We start from the raw sequence: 21,322 nt of genomic DNA, 5'->3' as shown, positions 1-21,322 counted from the left end.
ATTAACTATTTTGTAATCATTCGAAGAAGAAACAGCTTTTATTCAAACTGAATAAGTGTATGAGTGTTGAGAGTAAAATATATAAAAACATTTAAGAATAAAAATTCATAAATATAGTAATGAACAAAGGATAGTGAAATGAAATTTCGTCAAAAACGGAAAGCATAGACATGTAAAATAATCAGAGAGCACTTTTATATAATTAACCATTTTGTAATATTTTCAGTAAACAGAATCAATCAATCATTACAGTCACAACAAAAAAAAACACTTGTCTCCCTCATAAATTCAAACACCCCTCACAACAAAAATTTCTAACCTGGCCCAGAATTGTCCCTCTGATTACTAATAATAAAAAATAGGTAAATAAATGAAATAAAATTAGTAAACATAAGTCATCCGACATGAAAATAATTTCTTAAAATTCTTTTGAAAGTACCAAACGAGTGACCTTCCTGAGCTGAAATATAAGTGAAGTGAAGAAAAAAGCACTATCAAACAGTTCGTGGTAACGAACTGTAAGTAAGGAGCGACCTGGCTCAATGGTAACCGAAACTCTAGAAAACGGGTTTTTGATACCAATAGATACATCAAAAGAATCAAATTTCAATGCTGAATTCAAATATATAAATTTCATCAAGTTTAGTCCTACCCATCAAAAGTTACGTGCCTGAGAAAATTTGGCTGATTTTCGAAAAAGGGGGAAAGACCCCTTAAAAGTTATAGAACCTTAATGAAAATCACACCATCATATTCAGCGTATCAGAGAACCCTACTGTAGAGGTTTGAAGCACCTATCTACAAAAATGTGGAATTTTGCATTTTTTGCCAGAAGAAAGATCACGGATGCGTGTTTATTTGTTTTTTGTTTTTTTTTCAGGGGGATCGTATCGATCCAGTGGTCCTAGAATATCGTGGGAGGGCTCATTGGAACGGAAATTAAAAGTTCTAGTGCCCTTTTTAAGTGACTGAAAAATGGAGGGCAACTAGGCCCCTTCCCATGCTAATTTTTTCCCAAAGTCACCTGATCAAAATATAGAGATAGCCATTTTGTTCAGCATGGTTGAAAATATGATAACTATGTCCTTTAGGATGACTTAATCCCCTGAAATCCCCGGGGGGAGGGCTGAAAGTTATGAACTTTACCCAATGTTGACATATAACATTGGTTATTAGGAAGTATACAGACGTTTTCAGGGGGGATTTTTTCTGGTATTAGAGGGTGGATGGGTCGGGGGTTATGTGGGAGGATCTTTCCATGAAGGAAGTTTTCATGTGGGAAGGGAACTTGCTATGAAGGGGGCGTCGGATTTCCCAGCATTATTTAAAAAAAGATCAGAAATTAAATATAAAAAAAAACAAGTTTTCCAACTGAAAATAAGGAGTAACATCAAAACTTAAAACGAACAGAAAATATTACGTGTATGATTGATTGGCTTCACCCCCTAGTCAATACCTCGCTCTTTAAGCCAAAGATTTTTTAGTACTTTCATAAGAGCTATTTATTCTAAATAACGGCCTTTGTGATTAAGGGGTCATTTTTGAAGAATTGGAACAAAATTCGAACTTTAGCTTAAAGAGCGAGGTAAAAACTAGGGGGCGAGCCCTCAAATATACGCATTAAAAATATATGAATATATAAGTTCGTTACGTAAGTTACATATATTTATTACTAATAAAAACGTTCGTAATTAAAATTAAACAAGTTTCGAGAAAGCCATTTAACCAAAAAAATAAAATTAATATGCAAATTTTGTTTTAATTATTCATATACGGTGAGCCAAAATCAAAACCTTCCCTAATTCAAAAACGTTCAAAAATTAAATAATAAAAAAAAGTTGTTTTTAAACTGAAAGTAAGGAACGACGTTAAAACTTAAAACGAACAGAAATTATTCCGTATATAAAAGGGGCTGTCCCCTCCTCAACGCCTCGCTCTATACGCTAAAGTTTGACTTTGTCACAACTCTTATTTTTTTTAAACAAATAAAAACTTTAGCGTAAAGAGCGAGGCTTTGAGGAGGGGACAGCCCCTTTCATATACGGAATAATTTCTGTTCGTTTTAAGTTTTAACGTCGTTCCTTACTTTCAGTTAAAAAAACTTAATATTTTTATTTAATATCATGAAAATGGAACCAAATCTCAAGACTTTCAAGCTTGGGCAAGCCTAATCAGAAAATACTTAATGAAACATATTGCAGTCCAAAACTAAAAACAGAAAAAAAAATAAGTTGAGAAAGAAGTCAACACTCAAAAATTAATAATGATAATAATAATAAAAAATAATCAAATGTTGTCTCCTCAAGGATAATGAAACAAATCAGTAATATTGCAGTTGGGCAGTTCTTTTGAAGGAAACAAGTTAACAAAACAAAAATAGTACCATTAGATTCCTGGCTCTTTCCATGTATCATAGTCAATTTTGTGACAATACACCTCACCCACCCCTGATGGTCCCATATAAAGCCCTAATAGTAAATTTCTCCGTTAATTGAATATCGTAACGTCATGGGTTCTATGTTGAAATGGAATTCTACATTCTTGACTTGATGAAGTCAGGTTTTGCCTGAATAATGAGAATAGATTTATGAATATCAAAATTATTTTAATAAGATGATAACAATAGAAGGAAACATGGCAATCTGGTTAATGAAAACATATTGCATCTTATAAAGCAAGAATTACATTGTTATAGTGTTTGCTTTAGATTTTTGAATAACCAAGGGCAATATCTGGGAAGAGCATAAAATAATTTAATTAGCATGTTTCCTTCAGAAGAGCCACCCGACTGCAAATTTTAGACAAAAAACATGTAAATCATTTTTTTCTTAGATTTAATACAAAAATATCAAATTTCTGGAGGGGGAGGGGTGATAAAATGTGCATTTTATCGCACAAATTTTCAAATTCTCTTGGAAAGGAGTTCATTGGACTACTCTTCGAAGGAAATCCCAACCCATGGTGCAGAGCCATTTATTTTATTATTACTAAATAAAGTCAGACTTATATCCACTTTTAAATTGTCATCTCAAAAATTCTGTAGGATATGTCCTCAACAAATATATGACACAACATGGACTTCTAGCGTAGGACAAACATAGACCAGCAACTCATATAATTATAATTCGCTAGTAAAAATGTCACAATCCCAGATGTAAAAGGTTACCTCAAGTTTCAAATCTTTGAAACTCTTAAAAAAAAGAAAGCCATTGTTTGTGTATCTTTTTGAAGTCAGATATTAGGTTGGGAAATTTAATATAAAACCCAGGTTACAACCTGTAAACAAAAACACATATAAGAAAAGAGAAACACTTAATACTAGAGAATGTGACATCCTCACAGACTGGCTGACTTGCAAGTCTTTTTGGGTTTTGGCGCGACTGTCATAATAGAATTTCTGGTTTGCTCTTTCTTTTTCTCTGGAGCACTGGAATTCCGCGTAAGGGGTGATTCTTGGTCTGAGGTGCTCAACGGTGCATGGTAAGGTAGACCTCCGATTCCTACTCATAAGAAGCTGAGCTGGATATGTTAGGCCGTCTATCAATGTATTCCTATATTCGAGCAAGCCAAGCAACGATTCTTCTTGAGACTTGCGAGTTTTCTTAATCAGAGCTTTTGCGATCCCGACAGCTCTTTCTGCGAGGCCATTCGACTGTGGGTGGTATGGGCTAGAAGTCAGTATCTTTATGCCCCAGTCCTCTCCAAATTTCTTAAATGTTTCGGCGCTAAATTGGGGTCCATTATCTGTCGTCATAAGGCGTGGAATGCCATGTCTCGCAAAGTGGCACTTCAAGCAATCTATTACATGGACGGATAGTGCGGTTACGCCCAGATAGTCGATTTCGATGAATCTACTGTAGTAGTCGACTGTTACCACATGAAACTCGTTGTTGTCGTAGAAGAGGTCGACTACCACGTGTTCCCCTGGGTAGGTAGGGATCTAATGCTGCAGAAGTGGCTCTTTTGGGTTGGATCTTTGGTAGGTACAGCAAGCGTCACATTTTTTGATGAATTCCTTGACAGAACGGTTCATGCCAGCCAGTATACTGTGGAGCCAGTATACTCTTTGCTTTGTTTTATCCATGCCAAGGTTTGAGGCATGGAGATTGGTCAAAATTGTTTTCTGCATCCACCACGGCATGACCAACCGATCATCTTTCATCATGATGTCTTCTACCACAGTTAGTTGGTCTCTGACGAACCAGAATTCGGCTGCTGCCGCTGGAACCTGGCTCCTGGTTGCTGGCCAGTTGTTTTCAATGCATTCCCGCACGGCGGTAAGCTCTGGATCAAGGTAGGTTTCTTGTTTTAACTGTGAAAGCTTTTCACTGCTGATTGGAAGTAATCTCCTCACTGAGTGGACGTAGCATTCGAGGTTGGTCTGCATTTCCTGGTCTTCTGTATCGATGTGTAAGCGGGAGAGAGCGTCAGCTAGGGGAATGTCTTTGCCTGTTCGGAATTTGATGTTGCAGTCGTACGGCTGGATCTGGAGGAGCATCCTTTGTAACCTTGGGGATGATTTGCTGATGAGTCTGTTTAGGAGTGTTTCTAGTGGCTTGTGATCGGTGATGATGTTGATGGTGATGATGATGATGAGTGTTTGGCAACAGCCAAACACTATCGCGTAGAGCTCCTTCTCAATTTGGGAGTATTTCTTCTCAGTATCAGTCAGTGATTTAGATTCAAATAATACTACTGTGGACTTCTGAATCAACGCCGCTCCCAAACCGGAAATTGAAGCGTCGACTTGCAACTCGACGGACCGTTCAGAAGGGTCAAAGGATGCCATATTTTGGCAAATGGAATCTTTAATCTTCTGGAGAGTGGTCTCATGTGTCGCTGTCCACTCAAACAGTTCTTGTTTACCAAGTGTTCGAAGAGGCTCATTCAGGCTGGATAGGCTGGGTATGTAGCAAGACAGATAATTCATCATACCTAGGAGTATTCGTAGCTGCTCATGACTAGTTGGGGAAGGCATTTTTCGGATGGCTCGGACCTTGTTTGGGTCGGGGTGTATTCCTTTGTCAGACAATATGTGACCTAAGTAAGGGATAGCAGTGGCCTTTAGGATGCACTTGTCTTTATTGAATTTAACACCTTTTTCTCTGGCTCGAATGAGGGTGTTTCTGAGGTTTTTATAGTGCTCAGCATCACATGTTCCTGATACGATAATATCATCTATAATGACTGAAAATATTTCGAGTGCTTCGATAGCCTCTTCCATCTGCCTCTGAAACTCGTCTTGTGTCGAGACTAGACCGAAAGGCATTCTTTTGAACTTATAACGGCCATAAGATATGTTGAATGTCGTGAATTCGGGTGATTTGGGTTCAAGGAACAGTGACCAGTACCCATGCCTTGCGTCAAGCTTTGAGAATGATGTAGCACCAGCGTGTTTCTGCACGGCTTCTTCGAATGTGGGCATGGGGTGGTGAGGTCGTTTTATGGCCTTGTTTAAATCGTGGGGGTCGATACACACTCGAAGTGTACCATCCGCTTTTTGCACCACTACTGCAGAGCTTACTCACTCCGTGGGCTTGGTTACTTTTTCTATAATTCCCAGCATTTCTATTTTACCGAGTTCCTCTTTGAACTGCGATTGAATTGCTAGGGGTATCCGCTTTACGGGCTGGATAGAGGGATGTGCTTCTTCTTTTAGTTGTATTTTGCATTCTCCTTCTAGCTTTCCAACCCCTTCAAACAGATCATCGAATTCTGCAAACAGTTCATTGAATTTGTCTTGTTTGTCTTGCACAGTGAGGATCAACTTGATTAGATTTATCTTTTGGCTTGCAGCAAATCCAAGTATTAGTGTGGGCGCTGTCTCGACAACATAGAAGTCTATGGATTGTTCTTTACTGCCCTTGTAGGAGCATCGGATTTGGATTGTTCCCAGTATTGGAACATTTTGTCCACAGAAACTTGTAAGGATGTGGTTTGTGGGTTGAATCTTGGCAGCTGGTGTGAGTTGTGCTGCATCCTGTCGAGTGATAATGCTTGCTTGAGCTCCATTGTCGATTTTGAAACGCACATGGAGCTGGTTCTGGAGACACACAGTAGCGTATGGCTGATTGTAACTGTTATTCATCAGAACTTCATGGATGAACAGTTCATCATTGCCTGTGTTGCTGCCTTGGGATTCAATGTTTTTATGTTTTTTGTAGCACTCCGACAAACACGGGCAAAGTGGTTGAATTTCCCACATTTGCTGCAAACTTTGCCTTTTGCCGGGCAATTATGACTTGGGCTTTATTCGTCCCCACAAAAATAGCACTCTGAATTTACAGGCCTTAACTGCATCTGCCTGTTAGGGCGTCTTGAGTTTCTCCTGGTCGCATCGAATTCTTGCTTTATTGGTACACTGTGGTTAGTGGGTCCTGCCAACATTGTTTTAAGTTGTGCCTGGGTCTCTGTATATGCACGTGCTATTTGTACCGATTCAGATAAGGTAAGGTTTGGTCCTGAGTGCAGAAGCTTTTCTTGTATCTTTTCAGATTTAGTTCCACAGTCACGCAGCAGGATCTTTAACTGAGTCACATACTGTTCAATCGTCTCTCCGTCCAACTAGTCACGCTTGTGAAAGACATAGCGAGAAAAGATAACATTTGCTTTTGGATTAAAATGTTCGTCAAACTTTGTCAGGTAGGTTTCGATTTTGTCTTTTTCTGCTTCTGCGAGCGTCCAAGTACTGAAAATGTCTCTTCCCTTCTCCCTCAGCCAGATGAGGAAATAGGCAAATTGCACTTTTTCTGCTCAAAGGACCATTGAACATCAATTGGGCGTGGTTTTTGAACCTCGACCATGCTTCCTTGGGGTTGGGAGCGTCCCAATTCAGCTCAGGACAGGGAGTTCCAGCATCCATCAAGACACCATGTATCTTTTTGAAGCCAGATATTAGGTTGGGCAATTTATATAAAACCCAGGTCACAACCTGTAAACAAAAACACGTATAAGAAAAGAGAAACACTTAATACTAGAGAATATGACAGTTTGAGCACTTACCTCCAAAGATCATTCATTCCAACTACATGACACAAAGAGCTGTGCATAAAAGAAGCAGACAGTATTGTTATACATGGCTTGGGGATAACATTTGCAATAATTTCAATGACACTTTTATCAATATTTTTTTTTTTTTGTAGAAATCAATTAATAAAGTTGATCCAAAATAAAGCTTGTATCTCATTAATAGCCAGAGGATAAAATACAAAATTTTCCCAATATAGGAATTTTCTAACAAAGAGCGAAAGCTTCTGTAGAAATTTCCACTAATTTGCCAAAAAAGTAATTATGGATATGTCAGACTCATGTAGATTATAGAATTTGTTCTTTATTTCCTGAGACTAAACTTTCAATATGCCCAGAGGTAAACTGAAATAAATTCAACCGCAATCCAATAAAGTTATAAGTGACAGGAAGGGAGTTTTTTTTTCCAGGAATCTTATTATTGAGAAATCTGTCAGAAGGGGTTGCCACAATCTAAACCCTTTTGTACAATCACTTTGTATAATGGCTACGTTCATTTTATAGTGGCACTTTGTAACTGAATTGACTGCATGTCAGACAATGGTAGAAAAAAGTTCGAGACATATCTAAGTTTCATATTTTCAAAGACCTTTTATGTTTTAATTTTTTAATTTTTTTTTTTTTTTTTTTAAAGAAGAGCACTAAAAAAAAAACCTGAAAAATTTGTACAAAAAGAATATAAGACTCCTACAGGCAAATTGGATACATGTTCAGTTTTACACAAGAGATATTATTTGTGAAAAACAATATCAATTCTTTTCAAGACTATTGATCAACTAATATTAATCTGAGACGAGACTGTAACTTACTCTGTCTTGTTTCAAATGAACAAATAAATAACAGAATGCTAGTGAGCACTAATATTTGTGGGAAAGTGTTGTTGGTGATAATGGTGCAAGATTCATCTTGTAAACTAGCCAGAGGAACAAAACACTTACTTCATTTTTATAAAGGGAGAGTTTATTTAATAGATTTTTATATTTGCTTTCAGCTCAATTATAGACCAGCCTCCTTACTCCCTAAATATACTACTAACAAATCACTGCAGCACCAAGCCACCAGCAGCCAACAGAGCTACGCATGCTCCTTCTCCATCCCAATCTGCTCAAGGCGTCATTCTCAACACCCTCCCAAGAAGTTCTAACTTCCCTTAAATCCTTCTTTACGACCACCTCCCACCCCATTCGGGGACGACCTGCTTTTTGTTTGGCACTATATGGATAGTCGAAAAGGATGATCTAGCCCTAGGCTGAGCTGAAAAGTTTCCTCACATTGCAGGTTTTTTTTAATAGGCATTATCAATAAACTATACATGATATATAAACACAAAAATGATTAACAACTAGTAGCAGTAGCTATTTTTTTTTATGTAACCCAGGGCTATATCTAAGAATTACAGTAGGGGGGCTGGAATGCAATTACCTCGTTTAGCCAGGATATAGCTCTAGACTAAAATCACCCCTCTGCTATAATGCCTTGATATAGTCCTAAACTAGTCTTGCATCCAAAATTTAGCTGATTTTGCTCTTTTTCTTAATTAACATTATGAACTAACTGCTGATGTCAAGTAAGGATAACAGTCTAGTTTCCCCCCTCTCATCGGTTCAAGACAAGACACTGTAATAACTAAATTCTTATTTCATTCTATTCACAAAATCACTATTTACTGGATTATCAGAATCACTTCCAGTTTAACTGCGTCCCAGCCTTCCCCCACCATCAAGTCCTGATATTGACCTAGCTTATCCACAAAAGTTTGCTGTTTTCTATTTATTATCAGCATTATTTGGCACTGTCAAGCAACTGTCAATGAGAAATAAATACAAAAAGTAAATATAAACAAACAAAACTTGCAAACTTTTTTTATACAGTCTATCAATATATCCAGGCATTAGGAGGGAGGGAGCAGTTAAACCAAAAACAACTCTGTTAATCCTATAAACAGAATTGCCTAAAGGTATTGAAGTAATAATATTGCTATGGTGTTTTGTTCTGAAAAAGACTGGGGGGGGGGGGGATAAAGAGGATAAACTAGCCTGGCACTGAAATAAGCTAAAAAAGTGTACAACCCAGCAGAATCAGCAACTTTTTTCTTATCCATACCTCAGACTTAAAAAAAAAACAACCAAAAAAAAAACAAAAAAAAAAAAACCAAAAAAAAACGCTTGAATATATTAAAGTTTGATGATTTTGCTTTCTTTTTTCATACATTGGTACCATAGCCTATTAATAAGAAATAAGTGTACCAGTCTAATGATCAAAATTAATTAAACATTTTCTCTCATTAAAAGAAAATGAGTATTTTGTTTCTATTGTAGCATGTTTAGAATGATGTAATAGTGCATTCAAATTAGCAACAATAACAAAATTTGTATTTCATTCATATCAACAAAATTCTACTTAGGCCCAGGGCAAGATACCCAGTAGTTGGACACTTAATAGCTGCTTCAACAGTGTAGTGACAGCATAATCTATGTTATACAGCCTTGAAATTGGATTATCTCATAATTAAATTGTTCTCAATCTTCTCAATAAGTATGTGATTTTAGCCATTGATAATACTATTTTAAATGGACTGATAGTTGATAGCAGACCCTGGTTATGGATGTAAATTTAAGTTTGACCCTAATCTTGGAAAATACTGCCCAATCTTGGATAGAGGATCTCAAAACTGGAACAAAGCCACTAAATCACACGCAGACTCAATCATGGATAGATTCAATCTAGGATAAGTGTTGCAAAGAAGAATAATTGTATTTAAAAAGGCTGGACTGTAGTAGTAAATTTTGTCTAAGATTGAACATAAAAAAAGAAGAAGAAATTTTCTCAAGATTGCAGCAAACCACCCAAAACTATCAGCCAATACCTAAAATTGCAGGCCTGTGCATCATGTTCAAGATTAGGCACATTTTCTTCATGTTTAGGAAAGACACACTTTAATCAAAATATATTTTTCCAAGATTAGGCACAATGCAAGTACTGTGGGGTTTTACCTTAATTGATTTTTATATTTACTTTAAGTCTAATTGCAATGTAGCACAACCCTCTCCCCTCCTCCTAATACCCAGATACAGCTCTAGACTAGGCTTTATCCAAAGCAAAGTTGCCAGATTTTATAAGAATTTTAATATTATTGTTTTCTTTAGTTCTGTATACAGCCAAGGGATATATCTGGGAATATTAGAGGGTAAGAAGTTTTGATTTGGGTAAGGTTATAGCTGAGGGGCTTCTTGCAATCTTGCAAAGTAGCTGAGTTAGGTGAATGGATCTTTTCGGAATTAATCCAAAGCCTAAAAAAATACCCAGAAAGCTGTTACCAAACTAATGTTTTTACCCTTTTCTTATTTCTAGGGTTTAGAAGATTGTTTCTTATTCTTATATCTAGAACATAGTTTCCAGGTAAATACCTATATAAGTTTTAACTAAAAGCATTATATCTTGATTTGGCGGTTTTCAGTCTCTATTAAAATTATTTTAGCAGGATTTCAAGCCATATCAGGACTTTTTCCCTACATTTAAGAAATGAATTTTCAAATCCTTGAAATCTTATAAATCAGGACTGAAGAAATGTATGAGGCTCACATTACTTTCCTTGTGTCTCATTTGAGCAGTACATCTATTTTCAGGGTTTCCTTTTTATAATACAAAGCTTGTAAAAGGTGATTGCACGTCTGGTCATTTTGGAGGGTATGGGATTTGGTGGGTACTTCAAAATACCTTCCCAGGGGATCACTGACCCCTGAATTTATTCCTGAGTTTCATTTACCTTCCTCAACCACTTTCTAAGATAGACAAAAAAGCCCCATGTCAAGAATTCCACCATGCATTTTGAGAGAAACCAATTTCATTTTTGTGGAGCATCAATTATATATTCTATGGTGTTACCTTTTGGGGAAAATATCCAGTGCATAACCACATCTAAAGGAAACATGCTAATAAAACAGAGGTAGTATAATTAGATTCCTTTTTTTTATATTCTCACCACATATCATTATAGCTGTTCTGACAGTATCCCCCCCCCAACCCTGATGACCCAGATATAACTCTAAGATATATCATATATATTATGAAATTCAAGCTGCTTAACCATAAAAATTCGACCATAATTCGAAATATCTTTAAACTGAATGTTTCTTCAAGAACAAGGGGACATGATCAAAAACTTTTGAAGAAGCATACCAAATCAAGGTTACACATCAAATTCTTTTCTAATTGGGTGGTGAGTCTATGGAAGTTGTTACACCAGGAAACAGTCTCTTCTGCAAGTATTGAGTCATTCAAATTATCAGTTGACAAGGAATGGTGCAACAAGCCCTGGTGATTAGTTTGGGAGTCACCGGATCAGTCAGTACACTGTTTTCACTGACTGGCAACTACAGGATCATCCTATTGCTTTCAAGTGCAATTTAAGGTAATGTATAAGAAACCAAAAGAAAACAATGAAATTCTTACTTTATAATATCCAGTATGTTTCAGTTCACCACATTATCCAGTTTTCTTCCATTGTTATCAACACCTTAAAATAATATTCAATATCCAACAGATCTTAAATTCTTTTTCCAACAGTGAGGCAAATAGTCTTGACAGGTCAGGAACCCCACAACTAAGCTATGCAACAATTGTCATCAGTAGGATTACTTAGTATTTCTACCGATGACAATTGATGTATATGTGATTGAAATATCTAGACTTTTATGCCTAGTTTCATTGTATAAATAAATGGACTTTTCCCAATTTGAACGTTTACTTGTTGGTCATAGAAAGGCAGTGTGGTCTGGGAAAAGGATACCTATTTTAAGATATTCTGTCAAAAAAGTAATGATACTGGGTTTATTTTACTAGCATGTTTCCTTTAGATGTGGTCATGCATTACATATTTACCCCTTTTGTTGCTATTGTGGCTTGTTTAGGAAGAAGGAGTTTTGAACACAAATTATCCTAAATTGAGTCTAGGCCTATAGTAGTTTGGGTAGAATTCCAGATGGTGAGCTTCAATCTTGTGTTAAAAAACAGTCAAGGAAGGTGAATGAAAGGTAACATTCTAGATTAGGGGCTACTCAGAAGGAAACATCTTAATGAAATATAAGTAGTATCATGAAATTCCTTATTTTATATTCTTTCAAATATTGTATTCATGTTTCTGACAATACTGTTCCCCTCTGGTGGTCCCAGATATAGCCCTAGGATAAATTTTAAACTAAAAGGAAACAGTAAAACAATGAAATTCTTACTTTACAACATGCAGCATGTCTTGATTACCTTCATTTGCACTTTGGAGAGAGGTCTGCTGGAGAAATGCAATTTAAGCCTACTCGGTAATGGTGACCACCAGGTAAGTAAGGTCTTAGATGCCTCTTCTTCAGTGGTTTAAAGCCAACACCACTGCACAACAGCAATTTTGGATGGAGAATGCAAGTTATGACCCTTGTGGCATGCCTTTGAACACCTTCAATTAGACTAGTATCATTCTTATAGGAAGGGGCAACAAAGATCACACTGCCTTTCTATCATAAACAACAAGTAGAACAATCTTTTATATAAGACAGTGAAATGCTTACATAAAAATTTCCCTATTGTTTTATTTGTTGTTTATATAGAAAGGGATGGTGAGACATGCATCTAAGTCCCCAGTACATCTGCCTATAGCCCTAAAAAGACTGTACAAGAGCAACTAGTTATGGTGCAGTTCAGAGGACCAAGGCTTTAATTTGCTCCTGAGACTGCCTGTTGCCAGTGGCAGAGGAACTTCAGTGATTCATCTATCAGCACTCCTAGATCTCTTTCTTTGGGACTTGTCTTTAGTACTGAGGTTGACAGTGAGTTGTGATTGGTCATAGTGTACTGTTGACAGGGATTGCTACTACCAAAGTGAATGATATGCAACTTTGATATGTTGAACTCAGGTACCCAATCTTGTGCATATGTTTGGATTTTAAGAAGGTCATACTGCAAACTTTGTTAATTTTGTAGGTCTGAACAGCTTGGAGTCTTCAGCATAAAAAGTGATGTTGTTTTCTATTCTGTTAACCCTATTGTTATATGAGGAATAAAGTAGGACCCCAAACATTACCTTGGGGGACTCTGTTTACAACATTGGGTGGTCTGGAGAGAACCTTGTCACCATTGGCTGTGAAGAGTTGAACCTATTAATTAGATTAAAACGTTTCCTTCCATTATTATCAACATTTTAAATAATTTAAAATAAAATTTAATCCATAATTCCATTGTAGTCACTGAGACAAAACTGAATTTCACTGAGTATAGACTGGAGCTTATCTATTATACAACATATAACATGATAAAAACAAAAATATATATATTAATAGGGATTTATGGAACCCTCAGGGGATGGGATGCATTGTCAGAAATGCAAAAATGATATTTGAAAAAAAAGCCTAAAATAAGGAATCTAATGGTAGGGGGAAGGCTCAATATTAGGGACAATTTTTTGATTTGCTTCTTACTCCTTGAAACTTTGCAGTGCAGAAACGAAAATTTCTCAGCATCATCTGCATTAATCAAGGAAGATGTTGTCAAGTTGTGAAATAATTTGTCTTCAAGAAAATGTGTTTTTTTTTTACAACTACCCATCTTGTCCCAAGTGTGGAACCGGGCACCATAGATGGGACAAGTGGAAGCCATACTTGGGACAGACAATAAAACGCTTAATCAATGCATAACTCAGTTATTTAATAGAGACAACATAGAAAATTGAACAACAAAGCACAGCTATATAAAACAAGCTTAAACCAGAAGTTGTTCACTTGTTCAAAACACATTAAATGGTGACAAATCAAGGGGGAAGACAAAATGTCCAGCCTGTCCTTCGGTCTGTCCAGAAGGCACAGGCTTTGGCAAGATCATCACAATTTTGGTAGAACTATACCAGTATGAAGCATCAGTGGGAATGAGTGTCAAGAATCGAACAATCATCTTGAAATACCAAACCTGTGCATCTTTTTCCTCTGCCATTTTTGAAACAATTTCACCAACACTGTGGCACTTTCCTTTTTTGGTGCACTTTTCAAGTACTAAGACAAAGTCTCCAGTGTTCATAGCACCAAATTGAGGGGTTTTCTCAGCTGAAGGTCCTTTCTGAGCATCTGGTTTGATTGGTTCAGTCAAGTCCAAATATCTTCCAAGCTACTTCTGCTTTCAGTGAAAAAGGACTGTCTAGGTATTTTGCTTTTTTGACGAGGGTTTCTGAGAGCTCTCTTAGATTTCCTAGTTTGTCAAAGTCCAGCCTCTTCCTCAATCTTCTTCTTTTTGGGAGTATCTGTCAGTATTCAACAGAACCCTTTTGATTGACCTCTTGTTGTGGCCTTTCTGGGACAAGCTTTAGGATGTGGTCTTATTATGGCAGGCAAAACACTCTTGTTTGAAGTGCAGGTGATTCCTGAGGGGCTCCACCCTCCTCTTCTGAGGATAGCAAGTCTTCATCTCTTGGATCCAACACAGGCTTACTCAGTGGTCTATTGGTGACAGCCCAGCCACCCAGAGCCTCAGGCAAGTGACCCAAAAATTTGTGAAAAATTGAAATTTGCTCAGAATGCAGGGCTGAGCTTAGGCAATGAATAGTCACTATTTGGAAGATGAAGATAGCTTTAAACAATTGTTTGCCTGTTATTCCAGGCAAATTAAGGGTCCTGTGTCAATTCTAAATTTCTGGTCAACCTGCTGCTGATTATATGCGGGCGTGCTTAGTTTGCTTCTCTTTCCAGGCAATCTAACGGTCCTGTATTAATTCTTAATTCCTGATCTACCTGAATCGGATTCCAGGCAGACGTGCCTTTCCAAAAACTAACACATAAGTATTTGTCCAATAAGAGTCATACTTACTCCCACCATTTACCTGTGCCATTTAAACATTTGCCTCTCAATTACTTGGATTAACCATTTCAGTTTCTTGCTAGGGGGAGGCAAAACTAAATTGGAATGTCTTTGCTGCAAATTTTTGATATTTTGAGTAAAAATACCTTGGAAAGAAGTGGAAAACAGCAAAACATTGCCAAAAATGCAAAATTTTTTAGGAAGTCCAGAACAAAAGAGGAGGGCAAATGTCCCTTCCATGCATGTGACATAACCCAAGAACGAATACTTGGGACAGTCCCAAGTGGAGAACCTTATATGTCACTGCAATCATGTAATTTTTTTTTGACAATTATGATAAAATCACAGCAAAAACACTGATTCTAGTTCATAAAGATACTAATTGACAAATCAGAGCCAGTAAATGATTACTGTAAACCTAACATTTCCCAAGACAGTTCATGGAACTCCACAAAAAATGTTTGATGTCTAGCCTGAAATTTTTGATCCTTCCACAAAAGAACAAATGGCTACTGTCAAATTCAAACTTCTGCAGATGCTATCTGATAGAGAGATACTCCCCTACAATTATTTGGGGATTTTTTGCTAGATGGCTTTACTGTATGTTAAGCCTGTCCTAAGTATGGGGCCTTTTCCTTACCACTTTTTAATTTAATGACCTTTCATAATCTTTCTGTTATAAAAGGGAAACCTCAAGAAATAGATGTACTGCTCAACTGAGTGTTTGGATCTCATACTGCTGCTTAATCTGGATTTATAAGATTTGAAAATCTACTTCTTAAATTAGGTCAAGGGGCAGAATCTTTGATATGGCTTGAAATACTGCCGAAATAATAAATATAGGCCTAGCATTTTCAAAAGTTATGGCCAAAGAGACTGAAAACCTTGGGTAAAATTCTACTTTAGCTATGTTTGGCTATTTTGGAAAGGGTTTAGGTTAGGAAAATGAAACTGTCAGGCATGGGTCTATAGGCTAAAGTATGTCCTGGGAAGGTATTTTGAAGTACCTACCTCCACTTCTTCTCTATCTAGAGGGTCCTGACCTTTAAAAACCCATGTTATAAAAGTGAAACTTTGCAAAATAAATATTCTGCTTAAATAAAGTAGAATAATATTGTTTCCAGCTTCACAACTTTGCTCAGTCCCAATTTAAAAGGTTTCAAAGATAGGCTATGCATAGGCTATCCATTTCCTAAATTTTGAAAAAAAAATTGATATGGCTTAAAATTCTACTCGGATAACAGGAATTGCATTTTTGGAACTACAGCCAGAGAAAAAGAAACTGATAACTGAAAATTAAAGTAAAATGTTGTTTTGTCAAAATTTCAATAGGTCATGACCTGTCATAAAGGCAAATTTTGGTATCCCCTAGAGGGAGAAGGAGCAGAGGTAGGTACTTGAAAATACCTTCCCAGGACATAATTTAGCCTGTAGATCCATCCCTGAAAGTTTCATTTTCTTAACCTAACCCCTTTCCAAGATAGCTAAAAGTAGCTAAAGTAGAATTTTACCAAACCTTGAATGTTTTAAGCCTAGATAAAATTTATAGCCTAGTAATGATTAATATTAATTTATTTTTAACCTACTGTAAATAGAAGAAATATTTGTGTAAAGAAATGAAAAGAGACACCAATTCAACAAAACAGTTGACTAGAACAAAAACATTGAATACAACCATGAAATGAATGACAGTTCCTCATGTAGCAGGACCAGTGTTGCTGGTATATTCAGAGTATTAACTGTATTAAGATCAACAATAAGGCTATAGGCCTAAACAGAGATTTATCAGAAATTAGCTTCACTAACAAATCACCTAGGCTATACTTCTAAGCCATGGGAAAAGGAAAGGTTAGGTATAGGCTAACTTGCTAAGGCATCTTATGTATAATTTTAGACCCTGGATTGCAGTACCTTGTCACGTGCAATTTAAATCCATTACAGCAAGGTTGCCGGCTTTTGGGCAGAACGTGTAGCCCAAACCGGCATAATCACTAGCCCAAAAATAGCGAATGCCATTATATCCTTATTATACCCTATTATAGTGCTGTTATGGGTAAAATGAGGAAAAAATACAATTGGCATATCAGAAAACCTACACATAAGTATAGGTCAAAATCAAAATAGAGCTCTTTGAACGAGCAAAAAAAAACAAAAAACAACCCTCTCTACGTATGCCGTCGTTAAATTGATTAATGCTTCACTGAAAGTAAATATTATGTAAAAGCAAAAAGGCAAATTGTCATCCCCAAAGGCATGGCTTCTGGACCATTCAATTATGCTTAATAAAATGACTATTTCAAAATTTTGATTGTACAATCTTTGAAAAAAGGGTGGTTGCCCTCCGTTTTTTTTTCACTTAAAAAGAACAATAGAAATTTCAATTTCCATTTGAATGAGCCCTCCCCCGATCTTCTAAGACCGTTGGTTTGATACGATTACCCTTGGGGGAAAAAAAATAAAGAAATAGACGCGTACCTGCGATCTTTCTTCTAGCATAAAATGCAATTCATATTTTTTAGAAGGGAGTTTGAAACCTTAACCTTTTTAGATTGTTTTATCAACCAGAAATGTCAATATGCCGATTGAGAAAAAAGAACTATGTAGCCGATTTCAAAGCTGGGCCCCGGTACTCGGCAGTTGGTAGGCATGTATATATTTATTCTCGTTGTAAGTAGTAAACTCAAAATTAGTCAGCTTTTTTCGTGTACTTAGGAAAATGGAGGGCTCCCCAGGGAACACATAGAACGTTGAAGGGTTTTATTATCTAACAGCATAATTCTTTGTTTTTCACTCCATTTTTTACATGTTCTGATACTCACTTTCTCGCAAATGCTGGTAATCCTCATTGCCGCTTATCTTTTAACCTTATAATCCCTTATTCTCGTTGTCTTATTCTCGCCGCATATTTCTTTGATCTTCACTTTTATTTTTGAGTAGTTTTTTTTCTTGCTTCCGCTTACCTTCGAACCGTATGTTTCTTTGTTCTTTAGTTTTAATTTTGACTCTTTGTAACTGATGCTGACGGAATTATTCTGAATGTATATACTTGTTCTTGATTGTCGTTTATCATTACTTTAGACATTTTTTCAATACCCTTCACCTTAGCTGCTCAGATTGGTTTTGTCACGTTTGATGGTCTGGTTGTTCAATTGTCCTTATATTCAAGTAGTTTTAGGCATGATAAAGCTACTTCAAACTCCTTTTTTAAATAAACTAATTAGACTTGGTATTTTATGCTTAGCTACGTTCATTTTGTAATGTCGCATGCGCCATAGATATAAAAACGATACGTTCACTCTTAGATAGGGAAAGAATGATGAAATATATTCTTTTGAAATGTCCTCATAAATATAATGTCAATCAGATGATTTTACTTGTCAATAATTTGTTTCTTGTTTAATTTTGCTTGCATCATAGACACTAAAAACAATATGAACACTACCGAGGCTAATTTGACGTATGTATGCTTTTCAAATGAACTCATAAATATGACGTAACTGACATGAATATATTTTTCCAAAATTAAGGCTCTTAATAAATTTTCCCAAACTTCTGACCTATATAGATCTTTTTTTTTTTAGGCCAGAAAAAACTAGGATGACAATTTTCACCCAAAAATATGGAGAAAAATCATTCTCGAGAAAAAATACATACAGAAATAATTATTGCTCGTTTAAAAAGATAGTATATATATATATATATATATATATATATATATATATATATATATATATATATATATTCATATATAAGTAGGGGGAGAGGTATTACCACGGTACGTACAAGAGGACGAAAAAGATCACGGCCAAAAGCCCTTATACCACAGGGGGGACACTATATATGAACATTGACCTACTAACGGGAGTGACGCAAGACGCTCAGTGAATACAACCGGGACATGATCATTTGCCTCCAATGAATTTACCCTTAATTTATGTAACAGGATGTTGTCGAAATCAAAGTATTTTGCTATCAGTGATGTCACAATTCCACCTTGAGACTGTTTATATTGATCACGCTTCGAGGCTAAGATTACAGTTCGTTTCAACCCATTATGGAGCAAACATCAAATATGAATGATTTAGAAGTTATTGCAACGCAAGTTTATAACACAAATTATGTTTATAAATAACTAATTGAGATATTTACATGGTAAATTTTTACAAAAACATATTATTGACTTAAGTAGATATAGCACTCGATGACCTTTTTCTGCTCTTTCCGAATACAATAATTTTTTTTGTCGGAAATAAATTTTAGCTCCTCACTCCAATATATTCAAATTCAGGGTATGTATTTACACACTAGATGGGGGGGGGGGTAAAGCATTGCATAAATTAAATGCATAACCTAGCCTAGGTACATCTCCCCCCCCCCCCATAATTCCGGGTTTTAGCCTTCTATGTTTATTCATTAGCCCTGGTTTTTAGAAGCATAACTTCTAAGATATTTACATGATTTTATGCTATAATGTGGCTTTTTTTGTGCTTTTGCCTTCTATATTCCTTTCCGAAGGAAGCGAGATACTTATATTTTATATTACACACGAAAGAAGTCAAGTTCGGCTAAAATGAAATAAAATAGGATGAAAATATAATAGTTAAGAAACAAATTTGGTCTATAAATTTTTACATTAGGGGGGTGGCATAAGAATTACCAACTCTTAGATAGTTTCAAAGATAAAACTTCCCCAAAAGTTGTAAAATGATTTTTTTTAAGGAAACTATAAATTATTTCTTTTTAAGGATAATTTTGAAGAATGTGACCCTCCTGCCATCAAAAGGGCCCGAATCGAGGATGAAAACCAATTACGTCCTACAGTAATTCACTACATTGGCTCTTCGAGATCATATACGCAAGGAGAGAATACAAGGAACATTATGCAAGAAGGCGAAATGGCTACAGGCACGACAATCTCGCAAAAAGCAAATTTAAGTTTAAAATTTAACGTTATTTCTTGTAAATAGACTAGCAGTCAACAATGACAAATTCTCCCTTTTTTGGCACTATTGACAACTGAATAACATCAAATAGGAAAGTGACATATGCTTGTCATATGAATGACATGAGATAACACTACCCTTTCCGTTATCACATCAACCTATAATTCTAAATCAAAACCATTTCCTATTTACAATTATTCGCTTCAACAACAAGCGATTAACTGATATTGTACAGATTAAAATGAATATTCATATAAATAGCTCATAAGTTAAACAATTTTCCGTAGTTTAAGAATGTATTTTATTACGATGGAAGGGGGGGGGTAGATGGGGGTGAGTATTAAAATTTTCCTATGGTAATAGCTGTCCATTTTGAGTTCATTAGTATGAAACTAAGTTGTGTGATTTTCATTGTTTTAGTATGGGCAGCCTCCCATTATGCGCTACAATATTTGTCATTTTTTTCTTTCTAGTAGATAATTTGCTAAGAAAACTAAGAAGGTATAATGAATATGGTAAATTTAAGAGTATTATACTTTAGTATGGACAGCAGCAGCACATAATGCGCTGCTATATTTATTGTTTTTCTTTCCACTAGATTATTTGCAAAGAAAACTAAGAAATTATAATGAATATTGCAAATTTAAGAGTATTATAATTTTGTAAGGAGAGAGAAGTGCATTATGCAATGCTATATTCGTTGTATTTATTTTACATTCAATGCTTCAACATCATTTTGCTTATATTTAATTCATATTTAAGGAAAAGTCTTCGACATCATTCAAGCGAGCAAAGAAAATTCGAATAGTGGAAATAAAAATACCTCAACCAGAACAAAATGTATGGAGTGCTTTTCTATTAACCAAAGATGATGAAGCGCAAATCATAGAATGTACCGTTAACGTTAAAAAATGGCGTATTTTCGTAAATAATTACGATCACCAAGCACAGTTTTATGAATTAGATCCCCGTACTACCTATTATTTCTAAATGTTTTTTTTTTATGAACCACTGTTTTTTTTCTTCTTATTTTACAAGTAAAAACATTATTTCTTCCGGTTACGTTCTTTTTCATTGTAGGATGTTATGGATGATTATGATGATGATGATGATTGGGGCACATTTCCTTTGAGTAGAGAAGAAGAAGAGGTATTGTGTGAACTTGTCGAGGGACCTCCCCCCATAAATCCGGTTATACAACAAGTTATTTCAATGAAATCCACCCCAACACCACATCATAACAGCTAAAAATGCTAAAAAAAAAAGACAGCTATAAATGTTTATTTCTAGCAAAAAATATAGTTTGTTCTACATAAACGGTAGGCAAAAATGGGTTTATAGATCCTTAATTTACAGGTCTGGCTATCTCGTAATGGCCAAGGACTGCTAAAAATGTTTATTTCTAGCAAAAAATATAGTTAATTCCAAATAAATTGTACCCACAAATGGGTTTATAGAAACTTAATTTACAGGTCTGACTATCTTGTAATGGGTAAGGACAGCTAAAAATGCTTATTTATAGC

General features: G+C 35.8%; 2 protein-coding genes across 3 annotated transcripts in view; one reads left to right on the top strand and one right to left on the bottom strand.

Annotated features, from left to right (window-relative positions):
• LOC148945918 (uncharacterized) overlaps positions 1–16,764 on the bottom strand; it is a 31,203-nt gene extending 14,439 nt beyond the window's left edge. The window contains exon 1 of one of the 2 annotated variants that reach the window (XM_089097778.1): positions 16,670–16,764. The gene's annotated coding sequence lies outside the window, so the exon portion shown is untranslated. Of the gene's footprint in view, positions 1–12,257; positions 12,444–16,669 lie in introns of those variants that run through there. The other variant, XM_089097777.1, reaches the window with a different exon arrangement.
• The window catches only part of LOC148945912 (transmembrane protein 120 homolog), a 545,739-nt gene that overhangs the window by 173,661 nt on the left and 350,756 nt on the right, over positions 1–21,322 (top strand). The gene's annotated exons all lie outside the window — the stretch shown is intronic.

Source organism: Artemia sp. Qi Xiang Cuo, chromosome 12 (assembly GCF_049724085.1).
Source record: "Artemia sp. Qi Xiang Cuo chromosome 12, ASM4972408v1, whole genome shotgun sequence".
NCBI lineage: Eukaryota > Metazoa > Arthropoda > Branchiopoda > Anostraca > Artemiidae > Artemia > Artemia sp. Qi Xiang Cuo.
The sequence above is the reverse complement of the archived record's forward strand: the minus strand, read 5'-3'. Positions and strand labels throughout refer to the sequence as shown.